Source organism: Ixodes scapularis, unplaced genomic scaffold (genome assembly GCF_016920785.2).
Source record: "Ixodes scapularis isolate PalLabHiFi unplaced genomic scaffold, ASM1692078v2 ptg001158l_1___fragment_3__unscaffolded, whole genome shotgun sequence".
NCBI classification, from domain to species: domain Eukaryota; kingdom Metazoa; phylum Arthropoda; class Arachnida; order Ixodida; family Ixodidae; genus Ixodes; species Ixodes scapularis.
The window spans coordinates 3,860,001-3,867,500 of record NW_024610108.1 but is presented as its reverse complement, the minus strand read 5'-3'; the positions used below and the strand labels follow the sequence as shown (position 1 = coordinate 3,867,500).

The 7,500-nt window shown below is 45.4% G+C and overlaps 1 non-coding gene across 1 annotated transcript in view; it reads right to left on the bottom strand.

Annotated features, from left to right (window-relative positions):
- Nucleotides 1-1,467, bottom strand: part of LOC120845586 — a 1,816-nt gene extending 349 nt beyond the window's left edge. Inside the window, exon 1 of the ribosomal RNA XR_005716788.1 lies at nt 1-1,467. This exon is cut by the window's left edge and continues 349 nt beyond it. This is a non-coding gene — a ribosomal RNA (small subunit ribosomal RNA).
- Nucleotides 1,468-7,500: the final 6,033 nt, after the last annotated feature.

Sequence of the window (7,500 nt, the reverse complement as noted above, 5' to 3'; positions counted from 1 at the left end):
GCCCCGGACATCTAAGGGCATCACAGACCTGTTATTGCTCTGTTTCGTGCGGCTAGGAGCCGCTTGTCCCTCTAAGAAGGGTGCAAGGTGCAGAGAACCACGCACCTATTTAATAGGCTAGAGTCTCGTTCGTTATCGGAATTAACCAGACAAATCGCTCCACCAACTAAGAACGGCCATGCACCACCATCCACCGAATCAAGAAAGAGCTCTCAATCTGTCAATCCTCCCAGTGTCCGGGCCGGGTAAGTTTTCCCGTGTTGAGTCAAATTAAGCCGCAGGCTCCACTCCTGGTGGTGCCCTTCCGTCAATTCCTTTAAGTTTCAGCTTTGCAACCATACTTCCCCCGGAACCCAAATACTTTGGTTTCCCGGAAGCTGCCCGCCGAGTCATTTGAGTAACTCAGACGGATCGCTGGTTGGCATCGTTTATGGTTAGAACTAGGGCGGTATCTGATCGCCTTCGAACCTCTAACTTTCGTTCTTGATCAATGAAAACATTCTTGGCAAATGCTTTCGCAGTAGTTCGTCATGCGACGGTCCAAGAATTTCACCTCTAGCGCCGCAATACGAATGCCCCCGTCTGTCCCTCTTAATCATTATCCTGTATTCCAAAAACCAACAGAACAGAAACAGGATCTTGTTCTATTATTCCATGCACTGTTATTCAGGCGAATCGCCTGCGTTGAGCACTCTAATTTTTTCAAAGTAAACGCGCCGGCCAAAGCAAGGCACCTGATGAAGGGAACCAAGCCACGACAGGCATGATGTTCAGCACGGGCCGTAACGTGGTGTCCACGCACTTCCCGCCTGTAACTGAGATCCAACTACGAGCTTTTTAACCGCAGCAACTTTAGTATACGCTATTGGAGCTGGAATTACCGCGGCTGCTGGCACCAGACTTGCCCTCCAATGGATCCTCGTTAAAGGATTTAGAGTGTACTCATTTCAATTACGGGGCCTCAAAAGAGTCCCGTATTGTTATTTTTCGTCACTACCTCCCCGTGCCGGGAGTGGGTAATTTGCGCGCCTGCTGCCTTCCTTGGATGTGGTAGCCGTTTCTCAGGCTCCCTCTCCGGAATCGAACCCTGATTCTCCGTTACCCGTAACAACCATGGTAGGCGCATAACCTACCATCGACAGTTGATAAGGCAGACACTTGAAAGAAACGTCGCCGGCTCGTGGCCGTGCGATCAGCACAAAGTTATCCAGAGTCACCACACAAAACGGACCGAAGCCCGATTGATCTTGGTCTAATAAAAGCACCCGTCGCCCCGAGGGGCTTCGGGCTCACTGCATGTATTAGCTCTAGAATTGCCACAGTTATCCAAGTAAGAAGAAACGATCTAAGGAACCATAACTGATTTAATGAGCCATTCGCGGTTTCGCCTTGTTTCGGCATGTACTTAGACATGCATGGCTTAATCTTTGAGACAAGCATATGACTACTGGCAGGATCAACCAGGTAATCTTTTCGTGGTGGGTCGCCCAAAACCCTACCAACGCGCGGACGCGGGGCCACCGTCAGGCGCCCCTTACGAACCGCAAACACACACAACGCTTAGGAATTACTTCCAAATCCAAGAAGAAATGAAGCACGTTCGAGCGCGCAGCCGGAATATCCCCGACCGAGGTCGGTACCGACGCGGCAAGAAGCGCATAAATTTCTTTCTCGTCGTAGCAACAGAAAGTCGTACGCCAAAAAAATCATTGACGACGCCTTCGCAGCGTTGCCGAGCTTTCAGGTCCCGTGAGGACGCGAGGACGCACCCCGGCCTTCGGTCAGAACGCACTCGTCATTTCACACCGTTCGGTTAGCGCGGACGCTCCGAAACACCCTCCTCTCGCATTCGTTTTCAAGACACAGGTGCACCCGAGAACCGACCCCAACGGCAGACGCCAGAGATCGCAGGTACCTTGCTGTAACGACCATGCGGCGGAGGCAGCGGCCGAGACCGCGACGAAAGGCGTCGGCGACGTCGTCAGACGCCGCTCGCACCAATCGAACGCTCGACAGACCCCACCTCCACATAATAGCACCGATAAGTATAAAGAAGATCCTTAGAGAGCATTCTGTACATAGTTCGTGGTTATCAGTTTCGGTGACTGACTGACTGACTTACTGTCTCTCACTTATGTGGCTCCTCGTTATTCAGTATCGTTTATTTGTCCTTCTTTCTTTCTTATTTTTTTCCCCTCTCTCTCTCCTTATATATATATATATATATATATATATATATATATATATGTATGTATGTATGTTTGTGTGTATATATATATATATATAAATGTTCTTTTTTCCTGTCTGCCTCTATGTATACATACATACGTACATACATCCTACCCCTATAAAAAAAAAATATTTCTCGCTTTTTATTAAAAACGTGCTGACCCCTGCTTGACTCTGATTACTTCTTTTCGACTTTCAGTTCATGTTAACATGATCAACAGAAAGTTTATCGACTTTGTTATTACAAAGTAAACCAATATTTACACGGGGCGTTTCATGCGTTTTGAAATGTGTCAGAGCCGAACAATGAGCGCTATAGTAAGTGAGATTGTCACTGCTTTTAATCCGAATGCTCGCGGTATCGCGCGTGTTTACGGCAGGCTTCATAATAGGCAATTTTCTTTCTTTACACTACTCTTCTTTGCTCACTTCATTGTTTCTACCATTGGTTTCGTTTGGAAGGCCCCGCCACTTAGTTCCCAACAAAGTCCTCTCAAGGAACGAAGTGAGAAGCACGGGATTAACAAAAGAAAAAGATGCGTGTTTTCTAGCGGTTACCCGTGTCGCTTTGCGACACGGGCTTTCTGGCGCTTTCAACTGGGCGAGAGCCGAACAATTTACCCTACTGCACTTGCGACGGGCAGCGCTTTCAAACGGAATACTGGAAATCTCGCTTACTCTTCTGGCAAGTTTGATAGGAGACAAATATTATTCTTTTCACGCGAATTGTTCGCTCTATTTCTAATCTCTCTCTTCCGTGTCCTTGGCATGGAACGCCCGCTTCGTCTCCCACAAAGTACTTCCGAGGAATCAAGTGCAAATCACGCGACTTTAAAATGTGCGTGTTTTCTAGCGGTTACCCGTGTCGCCAGGCGACACGGGCTTTCTGGCGCTTTCAACTGGGCGAGAGCCGAACAATTTACCCTACTGCACTTGCGACGGGCAGCGCTTTCAAACGGAATACTGGAAATCTCGCTTACTTTTCTGGCAAGTTTGATAGGAGACAAATATTATTCTTTTCACGCGAATTGTTCGCTCTATTTCTAATCTCTCTCTTCCGTGTCCTTGGCATGGAACGCCCGCTTCGTCTCCCACAAAGTACTTCCGAGGAATCAAGTGCAAATCACGCGACTTTAAAATGTGCGTGTTTTCTAGCGGTTACCCGTGTCGCGAGGCGACACGGGCTTTCTGGCGCTTTCAACTGGGCGAGAGCCGAACACTGTACACTACTGCACTTGCGACGGGCAGCGCTTTCAAACGGAATACTGGAAATCTCGCTTACTTTTCTGGCAAGTTTGATAGGAGACAAATATTATTCTTTTCACGCGAATTGTTCGCTCTATTTCTAATCTCTCTCTTCCGTGTCCTTGGCATGGAACGCCCGCTTCGTCTCCCACAAAGTACTTCCGAGGAATCAAGTGCAAAACACGCGACTTTAAAATGTGCGTGTTTTCTAGCGGTTACCCGTGTCGCGAGGCGACACGGGCTTTCTGGCGCTTTCAACTGGGCGAGAGCCGAACAATGTACACTACTGCACTTGCGACGGGCAGCGCTTTCAAACGGAATACTGGAGATGTCGCGTGCTTTACTGCCAAGCTCAATAAGAGACGAATTTCTTTCTTTTCACGGGAATTATTTCCTCTATTTCTAATCTCGCTCTTTCGTTTCATTGGGAAAGAACGCGCGCTTAGTTAGCCGCAAAGCAGTCTGAATTAATCACGTCCAAAGTACAGAATTTTACAATATATAGTGTTTTTACCGGTTGACCGCGTCAGAAAGCGTACCTTTCCGACGAGGTCTGTGTCGCTTTGACGTGAGCGGGAGCAAGGCGATTTGGGCTAGTGCACGCGAGATTGGCAGCGCTTCAAATTCCAGTACTGTAGATATTGCGTGCATTTTTTACACGCTTGAGGATGTGGGATTTTCTTTCTTGTGACGTGACCCGTTTGTCAAATTGTGTCTCGCTTTTTGGTATCGTTTAAGAAGCCCGTCCGCTTACAATCCTAAAAAAGAAAAAAAAAAAAAGAAATTAGTAAAGAAAGACGCCCATACTTTTTTGTTGCTCTTTCTTTTATTATCTGCGCAGGATTTTAATTTGTGTAAGTTTTGTTTACCGTCCCGACTACGTAGGCGTTCGTACATGCCCGTCCTCGCGCCTCGAATTGTGTGCGAGCGAAATCAATCTCCCCAAGCTAGCTTCATAAATTGCTCGAAAATCGAACGTGAGGAAAGCCAGAGATACGTGGTTTTCACAGGTCGTGCAAGATTAATCCATAAAGTGCGATATTGGTATATATATATATACATACATACATACACATACATGATTTCTGCGACAAATAGGAAGACAAAAAGACCATGTTCAAGCATAATATAGGAACATTGACACTTTGCACACACAAGGGAGGTCAAATGGCAGGTTTTTCTTCCTTGTGCAGGAAACTTTATTGCAATGTCAGAAGGGAAGTTCCACTCTAGAATTGTGCGCTCAAAAACCTTCACAGTTCAAGTAAGAAAACATTTCGAAACGACAGTTTGTTTTCTTGCAGGGAGGAGAAGAGGGGAGAGAGGGAGGGAGGGAGGGAGGGAGGGAAGGAAGGAAGGAAGGAAGGGGGGGGGGGTGCCATGCACGGTGAAGACCAGAGTGTCGAACCGAAAACCGAAGCGAACGAAAAACCGGAACCGAGGAGTTAGTTTCAGCCGAACCGAAACTGACCCGCCAACTTGGAACTGTACGGAAGAAAATATAACTGTCTATTAGTCTGACGATGAATAGAAGTACAAGGGTGTACGGCAGGGATAGCTGAAAAAAAAAAAAAAAGGCTCTATGGACTTGGAGCGGCAGCCCAAAGTCGATGACGACGAAAAGAAAGCACACAGTTTCGGAAAACAGGCGGTAAGAAAGCGACAAATTAAGTAGCCGTCATGTCGAGTTGATTGCTTAGCTCTATTTAAGATGAAGGAAAAAAAAGTAGCACAATTGATGCTTACTTGCTAAATTGAATCAACCATTATCTTGTAAAGAAAAAAACCTCAAATGCCAATCACCTGTATTTTAGGCGACCCAACAGACTGATAACTTTTAAATTCAGGCTAAAATATAACACAAAAAAAAACAAGGAAAGACAGATATGTATGTAGCTTGTCATTTACTGCTCCATCAAATTTAAATAAAGCAATTTATTTCTCGGCACCTGAAAATAAGCGAACCCTACAAATGAATGGAAAGATACCCGTTTGCACTCTTGAAATAGTGCCTATTACGAAAAGAAGCACCAGGTAAATATAATATCACTTTAGCTTCTTCTTTTTCTTTTTAATACGGTACGCTGTTGGTTCATCTTAGTAAAATATATAAAATAGCGCAAAAAAGAAGAGGACAAGGAGTATACAGGACAGGCACTCACTTTCAACTAGTTTTATCCAGGAAAAGTAAACATACATATATAGCTTTTATTCACGATAAGTGCCGAGGGCAGCCGAGAAGGCGGCAATAGCCCCGGATGGTTTGATCGTGCTGGGAGACACCAGCATCCCAGCTCAAATATCTTCTACCCTTAAGAATATGTGCTGCTTTGCCTGTCGTGTGTATATACATGTTCACTTTTCCTGAATGAAACTAGTTCAACATCAGCGCCTGTCCTGTATACCTCTTGTTCTTCTATTTGTTGTGCTATTTTAATGTCCTACATTACTTTTGTGCTCCCGCAAATCGAAGCAAACCAATAAAAAATTCGGTTCGACACTCTGGTGGAAACTAAAAGCTTAGAAAGAAAGAGGAAAAAAGAAAAAGGAAAACATTTCTACAATAATGATAAGCAGGAGGAGGAGGAGGAGAACAAGAAGGCTAATAATGTGGAAAAAAAAGACACGAACCAAATAAATCAATACAAAGGATGGTATAAGTCATGCATACTTACCACATGTAAAATTAATTAAAAAAAAATTAGAAAACAAAAATGTGTATTTATATATATATATATTTTTTTTTTTTCTTTTATCCAGAGGCTTTGGCGCACGCACAGCACTGCACTGCACTGCACTGCACTGCACTGCACAACACAACACAACGACAGACTTTCCACAAACACACCACTGCGTACGAGGACACGACCACGTAGAGCTGCACGAAAACAAGCGCCGTAACTTAATAAAAAAAAATAAAAAAATCCTTTCACTGGACGGACGGCACAAGAACGGAAACTGCTCAAATAGCACACACACACACGACACATATTAATGAATTAATAAGGGGCACAAGTAGAACGTAGGACACGGCACCCACACCAGAGGCCTTGCACAAGCACAGCACTGAGCACTGAGCACTGAGCAGCAGGTCACAGGACAGAAATGACGTCCACGCTGAGTAGGCCGAAGGCAGGGAATTACGGACGCACGCGAGGTCACCCACAGGCACTTTCACCGGAACCACGCCACAACACCACGCTGCAGAGCGCGCACTGCAAAGCGAAACCATGCGCTCACCTTCGGAAAGCACGGAGGGCGGGCGGCACAGAGAAGCAAAAAGACGTCAAAAGCACATCGCGATGAAGCGGCGGCGAATGAACACTACTCACTGGTGGAAATGGATATCTCCTCAAGCGAAAACATGCAATGAACACGCATGGTTTAAGATGCACGTGGGAGACGCGCACACTTTCAGAAACCAGGTACGCCAACGCACGCGGGCAATAAGACGGACAAAACGCGTCGAAAATACATCGCGTGCAAGCAGCGCCGACTGCATACTACTCACGGTTGCAAAGGTTTCTTACAAGTTTGCACTCCAGAATCTTAACGCGTTGGAAAGCGTCCGAGCTCACCAAGAACCAAGAACTATCACTCCGCAGGAACAACGCAAAACAAAAGCAAAAAAAAAAAATAATAAAAAAAAAAAAAAAAATGTAGGAGACCGCTAGATAGATGAAAACACCGTCATACTTTGTAAACAGAATTTGGAAAATAAGTAGCGCCGCCAGGTGGTCGGCGCCCAAATAGATGCGGAGGCGCGCCTAAATTGTTTAAATATTTGCTGTTTATATGACGAGACGACGTAATGTAAAATCAAATCAATTAATTTAAACAAAAAGTAAAAACTAAAAAAAAAAAATTAAAAACAAATGAATGAATAGTGGCGTAATCTAACGAACCTAAAGCAAGGCTCCGGTTTTCGAGCCGTTAACTGCGCAGCGCCATCTGGTTTGGATGGTAAAAGAAACAAAATACGCAAGTGACAATGCTACGCGAGAGTCGGATGGTTGTTTTTAGCGA